The sequence below is a fragment of the Chrysemys picta genome, unplaced genomic scaffold (genome assembly GCF_011386835.1).
Source record: "Chrysemys picta bellii isolate R12L10 unplaced genomic scaffold, ASM1138683v2 scaf90, whole genome shotgun sequence".
NCBI lineage: Eukaryota > Metazoa > Chordata > Testudines > Emydidae > Chrysemys > Chrysemys picta.
Window position 1 is genome coordinate 46,089 of NW_027052797.1, and position 13,450 is coordinate 59,538.

The 13,450-nt window shown below is 50.8% G+C and overlaps 1 protein-coding gene across 34 annotated transcripts in view; it reads right to left on the reverse strand.

Moving 5' to 3' along the window:
- LOC135977977 (uncharacterized) overlaps positions 1-13,450 on the reverse strand; it is a 143,872-nt gene that overhangs the window by 38,408 nt on the left and 92,014 nt on the right. For 29 of the 34 annotated variants that reach the window (XR_010595398.1, XR_010595397.1, XR_010595395.1 and 26 more), the window contains one exon: positions 161-180. The exons of 3 other annotated variants lie outside the window; for them this stretch is intronic. The gene's annotated coding sequence lies outside the window, so the exon portion shown is untranslated. Of the gene's footprint in view, positions 1-160; positions 184-757; positions 973-13,450 lie in introns of all 34 variants that reach the window. 2 more of the 34 variants (XR_010595421.1, XR_010595423.1) reach the window with 2 other exon arrangements.

A 13,450-nucleotide genomic window follows, 5' to 3' on the forward strand; every position in this document is an offset into this window, starting at 1 on the left:
GCCGTGACCAGACTCCTCACCAAACCAGACACTTAGCTCACTGACAGTGACGGCTGCTCCGTTTCCAGCTAGATGGCATTGCCATAGCCTGGCATCAACAATGCTCACTGTCTCATGGCTCTTGCGTGCCTTCCATCTCACACCGGGGGTGGGCTCTTACCCTTGACTTCTTTCTCCTTCCTACTAAGCAGAATACAAGAGGGAAAAACAAAAGTTATCATCGGTGTATGTTCTTCTTCTCCCTGTCCCATTACACCTTTATAGATACAATTAAAAAGCACACAACGCACACTCAACCTCTGGAATTGCTGGCCAGAGAATGCTGTGAAAGTCAAGACTATAATAGGGTTCAAAAAAGGACTAGGTCAATTCATGGAGAATAGGTCCATCGATGGCTATTAGTCAGCATGGGCAGGGATGGTGTCCTTATCCTCTGTTTGCCAGAAGCTGGGAATGGGCGACACAGGATGGATCACTTCACGATTACCTGTTCTATTCATTCCCTCTGAAGCACCTGGTATTAGCCAGTTGGAAGACAGGATACTGGGCTAGATGGACCTTTGGTCTGACCCAGTATTGCCATTCTTACGTTCTAATGTTAAGCAGCCCGTTGCACCTGCACCCAAGAGAGTCACTGTGCAGAAGAGACTATTGTCTCGTCCCCTGGTCGTAATCCCACAGCTAATCCCAAAATAGGGAAATTCTCCTCCCACACCCAGAACAAGGAGGAAAACTTTTATGAGAAACCAAGCCTCACCTAAAGAGAAGCAGCCGTGTGTACTCAGCTACTACCATGCATTTATCTTAGGCTTCAGCCGTGCCGCTAAAAGTTCTGAAGTGTAGTTATGAGGGAGGCAGAAAGCTGAGGACTGTTCATATCTGCTTAGAAGGATGTCCAAGCTGCTCAGATCCACTTCTGCCAGCTTCTCCTCTGCCTAGGGCTCCTGAACAACAATTTCTCTGTAAGAGCAGCTGCAAAAGCCAAGCATGAGCCGTCATTACACAGAGCTCTTGCCCTCATCCCTGCCTCCCTTTTCCATCATATCTACATCTGCCCCCCTCAATGAACAGAGACCGAGTTAACACCGACAGTCACCGCTCCATTCTCGCACCCACTGCCCTGCATGATTTTCGTCCCCTCCTACTTCTTCATGACTCCCGAGACCTAGCCTGTGGGGATGCACACCTACCACACCTGCCCTTGTCCTATGAAGGGAGACGGCACAATGAGAGGAGAGGAGAGAGAGAGTCCATGGGGCTGCTCTATGGATAAGTTCAATAGGCATCAGTGGCTTAGTGGTATGCAGGACTGGTGCAACCACTAGGCGAACTAGCCGCCTAGGGTGCCAAGTGGTTAGGGGCTCCCACTGGGTCTCAGTGTCCACCCTTCTGGATTTCCTATCCCTGTTCTGACCCTTCCTGCAGGCTCGGAGTCTTCCTGGGAAGGGGATCTAGTAGTTAAAAGAGAAAAAGCCTCCAGCCTGCCAGACCTATCAGCACAACACTGAAATTGTTAAAGAGCCATTCAAGGGGTAATGAAGCCACTTAACAGGCATTTGCCAACCCCCAGGTATATATTCAAAAAGAACAGGAGTACTTGTTTCAGAGTAGCAGCCGAGTTAGTCTGTATCCGCAAAAAGAAGAACAGGAGTACTTGTGGCACCTTAGAGACTAACAAATTTATTAGAGCATAAGCTTTCGTGGACTACAGCCCACTTCTTCGGATGCATATAGAATGGAACATATATTGAGGAGATATATATACACACATACAGAGAGCATAAACAGGTGGGTGGCACCTGAGGCCTTGGCTACACTCGCGGATTCACAGCGCTGCAGCGGCAGCGCTGTGAAGCACGAGTGTAGTCGCGCCGCCAGCGCTGGGAGAGCTCTCTCGCAGCGCTGCAAGTACTCCACCTCTCCGAGGGGAATAGCTTGCAGCGCTGCGAGCGAGCGTGCAGCGCTGCAGGCACTGATTACACTGGCGCTTTACAGCACTGCACTTGCTGCGCTCGGGGGTGTGTGTGTTTTTTCACACCCCTGATCGCAGCAAGTGCAGCGCTGTGAATTGCCAGTGTAGCCAAGGCCTTAGAGACTAACAAATTTATTAGACCATAAGCTTTCGTGGACTACAGCCCACTTCTTCTGAAACCAGGTATATACTGTCAGTTTCTGAATGTACTGACAAAAACAGTTGTGCATGACGGTCATATTTACTCAGGACATGTCAGTCTACAGGATCTTAGTTTGAAATTTGCTTTCAAAATATTTCATTAGTGAGTTGGTGAAGATTATAAAATCACATCTCTAAAAAATCCTTGCATAGATTTTTAGATGCACAATCATCTTTAGCCTTAAATGCTTGGATCTTCAGACATATGATTTTTTAAATAAATCCTTCAAAAGACCTCCCTTATCTAAAATACACATGTTAATTACTATAGTAAAAAAACTTACTTCCAAAGTCTTCCAGTCCTTTCTGCTCATCCATTTCTCCCTTCACCCCTCTCCCCCAACCCCCACTGAAGAGAGCCCTTAAACGGACAACAGACCTTTGCTTCCAGATAGCTGGACGAAGAGTTTCCCCTTCTTTACTTCTGACTATCTTTTGATGAACTAGTTTTAAGCAAAATCAGTACCTTAGTAAGATATAAAATCCTTTGTTGTGCCTACAATCTTTGGAAACATATTTTTTAAAGTTGGTGAAATTTCATAAACGTGTATTGTTATGGAGATCACACACAGTAAATTAGTGTTCCCTTTTTCTAAAAGCAATGAACATTGTTATGAACAAACTAAACCTCTGTAACTGATAAACTGAAAATATTTTCTGTTTCAGTGAGTTAAATATGTAGTAATCTGGAATGATAACTTTATGAAGGTTTAGAGTACATTTAAAATATAAAATCAGCTTAGAAATACTGATTAAGAAAATGTAAAACAGAAAAGAGCTGCATCATGTATTCCATAATATTTAATGTTGTATTCAGAAAGACAGCTTACTCACCCGTACTACAAAGTTTTTGCAAATAAATGTCTGACAAACTTCAGGGCATATCAAAAAACCTGTGACTGACATTTTTTATTCCCAAGTTTAGTGCTTTTAATTAGGTACCTTCTGCATGTCCATTTCACGTGAGGGAGAAGATACAGGGATCTCCGTGGGGAACTGTGACTCTAAGCCACCGTGAGGCGGGACGGGCATCTTGTTATTCTTTCTGCTTTGTGCCTCCGCCCCCGCCGGGCTGCAAGCTCAGGCTGCCGTCAGGCATAGGGGCACCAGTTTAATAATAATGCATAGGGCCCCATAAATCCTAAGGATGGCCCTAGGGGGAGCCAAAAAGCGGTGCCCTGGCTTGGCAGGGAGGAACCGCCTTCCGGAGACACCAGAGAGCCAGAACGTCGGCTTGTGGGGGCAGCGAGCCCCCACCATGGAGGAGCCGGTGCGGCGCGGGGGGGAGGAGCCCTGCAAAGGTGGCAGCGCCGCTAGCGGGGAGCAGCCGTGCCCCTTGCCCCTCCTGCCCAGGTTGCGGAAAGGAGTCCCCCCGGGGGCGCCTGCAGCTGCAGCAGATGCATGCGGGCAGAGGCCCCCGTGCGCACCCCAGCTCCCCCCTCGCTGTGCTCGGGGTCTCCGGCTCCCGGGCATGTGAGCCACTGCCGGGGCGCGGAGCCCGGAGCCTGCTCTTGGAGTGGCAGCAATGGTGGCAGCTCACACTCCCGGGAGCCGCAAAGCCTGAGCGCAGCGAGGAAGGAGCCGGGGGACGCATGGGGTCCACTGCCCGCATGCATCGACTGCATGGAGCAACAGTGACACTTTGTGGCCACGCGGGGTAATGCACGAGCATTTCCTTAAGGAGCAACAGTGACACCATATGGCTATGCGGGGTAATGCACACAGCATTTCCTTCATGGAGCGACAGTGACACCATGTGGTCATGCGAGGTAATGCCCAGAGCATTTTCTGCAGCAAACAACAGTGACACTGTGTGGCCATGTGAGGTACTGCACAGGGCATTTCCCTCATGGAGCAACAGTGACACTGTGTGGCCACATGGGGTAATGCACACAGCATTTCCTTCATGGAGCAACACTGACACTATGTGGCCACCGAAGGTAATGCACAGAGCATTTCCTTCATGGAGCAACAGTGACACCATGTAGCCACGCGAGGTAATGCACAGAGCATTTTCTGCAGCGAACAACAGTGACACTGTGTGGCCCTGTGAGGTACTGCACAGGGCATTTCCTTCATGGAGCAACAGTGACACTGTGTGGCCACACGGGGTAATGCACAGAGCATTTCCTTCATGGAACAACAGTGACACTGTGTGGCCACACGGGGTAATGCACAGAGCATTTCCTTCATGGAACAACAGTGACACTGTGTGGCCACGCGAGGTAATGAACAGAGCATTTCCTGAATGGAGCAACAGTGACACCGTGTGGCCACCCAAGGTAATGCACAGAGCATTTCCTTCATGGAGCAACAGTGACACTGTGTGGCCACGTGGGGTAATGCACGAGCATTTCCTTCATGGAGCAACAGTGACACTGTGTGGCCACGTGGGGTAATGCACGAGCATTTCCTTAAGGAGAAACAGTGACACTGTGTGGCCACGTGTGGTAATGCACAGAGCATTTTCTACATGGAGCAACAGTGACACTGTGTGGCCACGCGGGGTAATGCACAGAGCATTTTCTACATGGAGCAACAGTGACACCGAGTGACCACGCGGGGTAATGCACAGAGCATTTCCTCAAGGAGCAACAGTGACACTGTGTGGCCACCGAAGGTAATGCACAAAGCATTTCCTTCATGGAGCAACAGTGACACCGTGTGGCCATCGAAGATAATGCAGAGAGCATTTCCTTCAAGGAGCAACAGTGACACCATGTGGTCATGCGAGGTAATGCCCAGAGCATTTTCTGCAGCGAACAACAGTGACACTGTGTGGCCATGTGAGGTACTGCACAGGGCATTTCCTTCATGGAGCAACAGTGACACTGTGTGGCCACGTGGGGTAATGCAGTGACCATTTCCTTAAGAAATAACAGTGACAGTGGGTGGCCACGTGGGGTAATGCACAAACCATTTTCTACATGGAGCAACAGTGACACTGTCTGGCCACGCGAGCTAAAGCACAGAGCATTTCCTTCATGGAGCAAGAGTGACACTGTGTGGCCATGCAGGGTAATGCACAGAGCATTTCCTTCATGGAACAACAGTGACACTGTGTGGCCACGCGAGGTAATGCACAGAGCATTTCCTGCATGGAGCAACAGTGACTCTGTGTGGCCACGCGAGGTAATGCACAGGGCATTTCCTTCATGGAACAACAGTGACACTGTGTGGCCACGTGAGGTAATGAACAGAGCATTTCCTTCATGGAACAACAGTGACAGTGTGTGGCCATGTGGGGTAATGCACGAGCATTTCCTTAAGGAGGAACAAGTATCAGGGGGTAGCCGTGTTAGTCTGTATCTACAAAAATAAAAAGGAGTCTGGTGGCACCTTAAAGACTAACAGATTTATTGGGGCATAAGCTTTCGTGGGTAAAAACCTCACTTCTTCAGATGCATAGAGTGAAAGTTACAGATGCAGGCATTATATACTGACACATGAAGAGCAGGGAGTTACTTCGCAAGTGGAGAACCAGTGTTGACAGGGCCAATTCAATCAGGGTGGATGTAGTCCACTCCCAATAACAGATGAGGAGGTGTCAATTCCAGGAGAGGAAAAGTTGTTTCTGTAATGAGCCAGCCACTCCAGTCCCTATTCAAGCCCAGATTAATGGTGTTAAATTTGCAAATGAATTTTAGTTCTGCTGTTTCTCTTTGAAGTCTGTTTCTGAAGTTTTTTTGTTCAATGATAGTGACTTTTAAATCTGTAATAGAATGACCAGGGAGACTGAAGTGTTCACTTACTGGCTTATGTATGTTACCATTCCTGATGTCCGATTTGTGTCCATTTATTCTTTTGCGGAGGGACTGTCCGGTTTGGCCAATGTACATGGCAGAGGGGCATTGCTGGCACATGATGGCATATATAACATTAGTGGATGTGCGGGTGAATGAGCCCTTGATGGTGTGGCTGATGTGGTTGGGTCCAAAACCCCAGAACCCCGACTAGGGGTATTCTATCTGCTACCCAACATCCATAAACCCGGAAACCCTGGATGCTCCATCATCTTAGGCATTGGCACTCTTACAGCAGGATTATCTGGCTATTTGGACTCTCTCCTCAGACCCTACGCTACCAGCACTCCCAGTTATCTTCGAGACACCACCGACTTCCTGAGGAAACTACAATGCATTGGTGTTCTTCCTGAAAACACCATCCTGGCCACCATGGATGTAGAAGCACTTTACACCAATATTCCACATGAGGATGGACTACAAGCTGTCAGGAACAGTATCCCTGATGAGGCCACAGCACGCCTGGTGGCTGAGCTTTGTGACTCTGTCCTCACCCACAACCACTTCAGATTTGGGGACAACTTATACCTTCAAGTCAGTGGCACTGCTATGGGTACCCGCATGGCCCCACAGTATGCCAACATTTTTATGGCTGACTTAGAACAACGCTTCCTCAGCTCTCGTCCCCTAGTGCCCCTCCTCTACTTGCGCTACATTGATGACATCTTCATCATATGGACCCACGGAAAGGAGGCCCTTGAAGAATTCCACCTGGACTTCAACAATTTCCACCCCACCATCAACCTCAGCCTGGACCAGTCCACACAAGAGATCCACTTCCTGGACACTACAGTGCAAATAAGTGATGGTCACATAAACACCACCCTATACTGACCGCCAACCTACTGACCGCTATACGTACCTACATGCCTTCAGCTTCCATCCAAGACACATCACATGATCCATTGTCTACAGCCAAGCCCTGAGATACAACCGAATTTGCTCCAACCCCTCAGACAGAGACAAACACCTACAAGATCTTTATCAAGCATTCGTAAAACTACAATACCCACCTGGGGAAGTGAGGAAACAGATTGACAGAGCAAGACGAGTACCCAGAAATCACCTACTACAGGACAGGCCCAACAAGGACAATAACAGAACACCACTGGCCATCACATACAGCCCTCAGCTAAAACCTCTCCAGCGCATTATCCACGATCTACAACCTATCCTGGAAAATGATCCCTCACTCTCACAGACCTTGGGAGGCAGGCCAGTCCTCGCTTACAGACAACCCCCCAACCTGAAGCAAATACTCACCAGCAACTACACACCACACCACAGAAACACCAACCCAGGAACCAATCCCTGTAGCAAACCTCGTTGCCTACTCTGTCCCCGTATCTACTCTGGCGACACCATCAGAGGACCCAACCACATCAGACACACCATCAAGGGCTCATTCACCCGCACATCCACTAATGTTATATATGCCATCATGTGCCAGCAATGCCCCTCTGCCATGTACATTGGCCAAACCGGACAGTCCCTCCGCAAAAGAATAAATGGACACAAATCGGACATCAGGAATGGTAACATACATAAGCCAGTAAGTGAACACTTCAATCTCCCTGGTCATTCTATTACAGATTTAAAGGTCACTATCATTGAACAAAAAAACTTCAGAAACAGACTTCAAAGAGAAACAGCAGAACTAAAATTCATTTGCAAATTTAACACCATTAATCGGGGCTTGAATAGGGACTGGGAGTGGCTGGCTCATTATAGAAGCAGCTTTACCTCTCCTGGAATTGACACTCCTCATCTGTTATTGGGAGTGGACTACATCCACCCTGATTGAATTGGCCCTGCCAACACTGGTTCTCCACTTGCAAAGTAAATCCCTGCTCTCCATGTGTCAGTATATAATGCCTGCATCTGTAACTTTCACTCTATGCATCTGAAGAAGTGAGGTTTTTACCCACGAAAGCTTATGCCCCAATAAATCTGTTAGTCTTTAAGGTGACACCAGACTCCTTGTTGTTTTTAAGGAGGAACAGTGACACTGTGTGGCCACCCGAGGTAATGCAGAGATCATTTCCTTCATGGACCAACAGTAACATTAGGTTGCCACGCGGGGTAATGCACAGAGCATTTTCTACATGGAGCAACAGTGACACTGTGTGGCCACGCAGGGTAATGCAGAGAGCATTTCCTTAAGGAGCAACAGTGACACTGTGTGGCCATGCGAGGTAATGCACAGAGCATTTCCATCATGGAGCAACAGTGACACCGTGTGGCCACACGGGGTAATGCACAGAGCATTTCCTTCAGGGAGCAACAGTGACACTGTGTGGCCATGCAGGGTAATGCACAGAGCATTTCCTTAAGGAGCAACAGTGACACTGGGTGGCTACACGGGGAAATGCACAGAGCATTTTCTGCACGGAGCAACAGTGACACCGTGTGGCTACGCGGGGTAATGCACAAAGCATTTCCTTCATCAGGGGTCTGGGGTGGAGGTGTGGATGAGGGGCTTGGGGTGTGGAGGGGGCTTAAGGCTGGAGGAGAGGGTTGGGATGCGGGGTTCAGGAGAGGGCTCAGAGCTGAGGCAGAGGCTTGGGATGCGGGGGGTGGGGGGAGAGTTCTGACTGGGGGTTCAGGCTCTAGGGTGGGGCCAGGCATGAGCAGTTTGGGGTGCAGGCAGGCTGCCCTAGGGCTGGTGCCGGAGGACTCCCCCCAGCAGGAGGGCCGACAGGGAGGGAGCATGGGGCTCCGGAGAAGGGCCCGCTCTCCCACTTGCCAGCAGCAGGGAGCTCCGGGCCTGGGGAGAGGCCCACAGCAGCCCTGCAAGCCCCAACTTGCTCCCCTCCCCAGTTCCCGCCCACCCCCTACCTCTCTCCTCTTCAGGTCCCTGCCGTATGGCCCTTTAGAGCTGCTGTACGGCTAGTTATAGCCAGCTGCGCGGCCGCGCAGCTTAGAGGGAATTTAGCGCACTTAGGCTCGATGGGAGCCGCCACTGGCTCGCGGGCCTTGCAATGCAGAACACTGATTTATTATCTGAATTATCGTAGCAAATGGCCCATGACCCCATTGTGCTAGGCGCTGTACGCAAAGGGAATAAAGAGACAGGCCCTGCCCCTGCTCTAGTCTATGCCATCTCTAACATTAACAACTCCTGGCTCATGTCCCACGTAAGAGACAGCCCCAAATCCCTGTCTTTGTATCTCCTCTGAACAACCCGGGAATAGCAACACCTGCTTCTCCAGCCCCATGATGCACCCAAACAACCCTGTAGTTCAGTTAACAGCACAGCTGCAGGGGCTGGGGGCGCTGCTCTCACAGGTGTTCCCCTTACCGTGCGCTCTGATGGGCTGGGAGCACAAAGCGCAGTTTGTATGGGAGCAGGGCAGCAGCAGCTGCTCCTGAGGACTTCCAATAAAAGTCATAAGAATGTAAAAATGGCCCTACCGGGTCAGACCCAAAGTCCATCTAGCCCAGTATCCTGTCTTCCCACAGTGGCCAGTGCCAGGTGCCCCAGAGGTAATAAACAGAACAGGGAATCATCAAGTGATCCATCCCCTGTCGCCCATTCCCAGCTTCTGGCAAACAGAGGCTAGGGACATCATCCCTGCCCCTCCTGGTTAATAGCCATTGATGCATTTATCCACCGTGAACTTATCTAGTTCGTTTTTGAACCCTGTTATAGTCTTGGCCTTCACAACATCCTCTGGCAAGGAGTTCCGCAGGTTGACTGTGCATTGTGTGAAGAAATACTTGTTTTTATTTGTTTTAAACCTGCTGCCTATTAATTTCATTTGGTGACCCCTAGTTCTTGTATTATGAGAAGTAGTAAACAACACTTCCTTATCTACTTTCTCTACACCAGTCATGATTTTATAGACCTCAATCATATCTCCCCTTAGCCGTCTCTTTTCCATGCTGAAAAGTCCCAGTCTTATTAATCTCTCCTCATACGGAAGCCGTTCCATACCCCTAATCATTTTTGTTGCCCTTTTCTGAATCTTTTCCAATTCCAATATATCTTTTTTTGAGATGGGGTGACCACATCTGCACACAGTATTCAAGATGTGGGCTTACCATGGATTTATATAGAGGCAACATGATATTTTCTACCCTATCTTTTAACCAGTTACCAATCCATAAGAGCACCTTCCCTCTTATCCCATGACAGCTTACTTTGCGTAAGAGCCTTTGGTGAGGGACCTTGTCAAAGGCTTTCTGAAAATCATAGTACACTATAGCCACTGGATCCTCTCGGTCCACGTCCTTGTTGACCCCATCAAAGAAGTCAACGTTCAGTGGTCCGGCGCTTCTCCCTGTTGTCTGCCTATGTCCCTGTCATAAACATACAACTAAGGGTAGCATAAAATCCCTCTTTACCCTGTAAAGGGTTAATTCCTCTTTTACCTGCCCTGTTCTCATTTGTGCCCCCTAAACTCGCACCCTGCTCTGCCACTGCCTGAATGTGCTGCAGAATGGGGGTCTCTTGCAGGGCAGACAACGCATTGCCTCTGCCCTGGTGCAATCTAGCCTAGCTGGGTCCTCCTCCTTCGCGGGGAAGGAGGACTGGTCATCAGGCTGAGCAGGGCTGACTTTGTCAGCTCCTTGGAGTTAGATGACTGGATTAAAGAGCACTAGATCAGCGTAATAAGTAGAAAAGCATATGCTTGTCCAAAAAGCCCCTGACAGATTGCAGCCTGCAGTGGTCTAAAGATGTATGGAGAAACTTGGCACCACATCAGCCAGTAAACCGATTGCCCACTGAGCTGAAAATACAGACGTATCAATTGCAAAACTGACTATGCAAAAACAGCAACAAAAGTCCGGTTTTTGATCAATACAACGCTGGCAACTGCACTGCCAAGGTCACCCACTGGGCCCAGAGTTGCAACTCCTTCTGTATTTTTATAGCACCTTTTATCCCCAAATGTGTTCCAACCGTACGCAAAGAGCAGCGCTGAAATGCAGCCACATCTGGGGGTCAGGGTGACAGCTGACCGGCTAAGTAGCAGATTGTAGAACAGGGAAGGCTGGGGGAAGGGATATTTCGCTAAGGACTTCCAAGGAAAACCCCATCCTCTTGCAGAAAAAAACATCTCTGGCAGGTCCTGCTACTCTAAGGACTTACCTGGAAGCCCCACACAGAATACTGTACGGTTTATGGAGCTCAGCTTCTCCAGCTATCTGAAGCCAATAGCAGGCTCACTGGAAATAGCTACAACACGGAGCTTAGAGGCCGTCATAAAGTGAAGGGCTGGGCCCATGCTGTCATTTACCAAAGAGTCCTGGAGAGTTCACACCAGGTGGTCCAGTCCCCAGAGCCATCCCCTCCTGCATTCCATGGCTCTCAGTATGGCAGTGAGGATCATATCCATACACAAGAGCCAGGCCCGGGTAAAGCAGCTAACTTTGGCAGGGCTGCTCAGAGGATTCAGGGGGCCTGGGGTATTCGGCGGCGGAGGGTCCCTGCCGCCGAAGACCCAGCACTTCGGCGTCAGGTCCCGGGGCGGAAGGACCCCCCGCCGCGAGTCTTCAGGGCACTTCGGCGGCGGGTCCCGGAGTGGAAGAAGCTTCGGGGGCCCCGAGTGAAGGACCCCGCTCCAGGGGCCCCGAAAAACTCTCATGGGGGCCCCTGCGGGACCTGGGGCAAATTGCCCCACTTGCCCCCCCTCCCCTCCCCCGGGCAGCCCTGAACTTTGGGCCCATTCCTGCTCCAGCTGGACTCAGCAGCAAAGCTCCAATTGCTTTCAATGGCAGCAGGATCAGACCCGGTGGATTCACCCCCCCCCCCCCCCGGCTCAATCCTCCAGGTACAGCCTTTCTCCGCTGACATTCCTTAGCCAAAATCCGCTCCTGCCCATGTTTTTAGACTAGAAATGTCTCCTACAACAGCACTTTAATGTACACTAATGTAGGAAACTGCACTGCCTGGCTTCCTGCCCCTCAGTCATCTAGGCCCTAACATTCAGAGCTGAGCTACATTTCCAAATATATTGATTTCAGTTACAACACAGAATGCAAAGTGTACAGTACTCACTTTATATTACTTTTGATTACAAATATTTGCATTGTAAACAGATAAAAGAGGTGTTGGGCGGAAAAATCACTAAGGGGGCTGGTGCTGACGGAGCAGGATGTGTTGGGAGGGAAATGCCAGAGGTGGGTTTTGCTGATTGGACAGGAGGTGGTGGGCGGGGAAATCACTGAGGCAGCTCGTGCTGACAGGGTAGGAGGCGCAGGGCGGGAAAAGTCACTGAGGGGATTGGCGCTGACAGGGTAGGAGGGAAAGCCCAGAGGTGGGTTTCGCTGACTGGGTGGGAGGTGTTGGGCTAGAAAATCACTGAGGGGGCTGGTGCTGACTAGGTAGGAAGCGCTGGGCGGGAAAGCCCTGAGGTGGGTTTTGCTGATTGGGCAGAAGGTGCTGGGCAGGGAAATCACTGAGGCAGCTCGCGCTGACAGGGTATGAGGCACAGGGCGGGAAAAGTCACTGAGGGGATTGGCGCTGACTGGGTAGGAGGTGTTGGGAGGGAAATGCCAGAGGTGGGTTTTGCTGATTGGACAGGAGGTGGTGGGCGGGGAAATCACTGAGGCAGCTCGTGCTGACAGGGTAGGAGGCGCAGGGCGGGAAAAGTCACTGAGGGGATTGGCGCTGACAGGGTAGGAGGGAAAGCCCAGAGGTGGGTTTCGCTGACTGGGTGGGAGGTGTTGGGCTAGAAAATCACTGAGGGGGCTGGTGCTGACTAGGTAGGAAGCGCTGGGCGGGAAAGCCCTGAGGTGGGTTTTGCTGATTGGGCAGAAGGTGCTGGGCAGGAAAATCACTGAGGCAGCTCGCGCTGACAGGGTATGAGGCACAGGGCGGGAAAAGTCACTGAGGGGATTGGCGCTGACTGGGTAGGAGGTGTTGGGAGGGAAATGCCAGAGGTGGGTTTTGCTGATTGGACAGGAGGTGGTGGGCGGGGAAATCACTGAGGCAGCTCGTGCTGACAGGGTAGGAGGCGCAGGGCGGGAAAAGTCACTGAGGGGATTGGCGCTGACAGGGTAGGAGGGAAAGCCCAGAGGTGGGTTTCGCTGACTGGGTGGGAGGTGTTGGGCTAGAAAATCACTGAGGGGATTGGCGCTGACTGGGTAGGAGGTGTTGGGAGGGAAAGCCCAGAGGTGGGTTTCGCTGACTGGGTGGGAGGTGTTGGGCTAGAAAATCACTGAGGGGGCTGGTGCTGACTAGGTAGGAAGCGCTGGGCGGGAAAGCCCTGAGGTGGGTTTTGCTGATTGGGCAGGAGGTGCTGTGCAGGAAAATCACTGAGGCAGCTCGTGCTGACAGGGTAGGAGGCGCAGGGCGGGAAAAGTCACTGAGGGGGTTGGCGCTGACTGGGTAGGAGGAGTTGGGAGGGAAAGCGCTGGATGGGAAAATCTTTCAGGGGCTGGCACTGACTGGGCAGGAGTGGGAAAATCACTGAGGTGGCTCGTGTTGAGTGGGTAGGAGGTGTTGGGAGAGAAAGCCCAGAGGTGG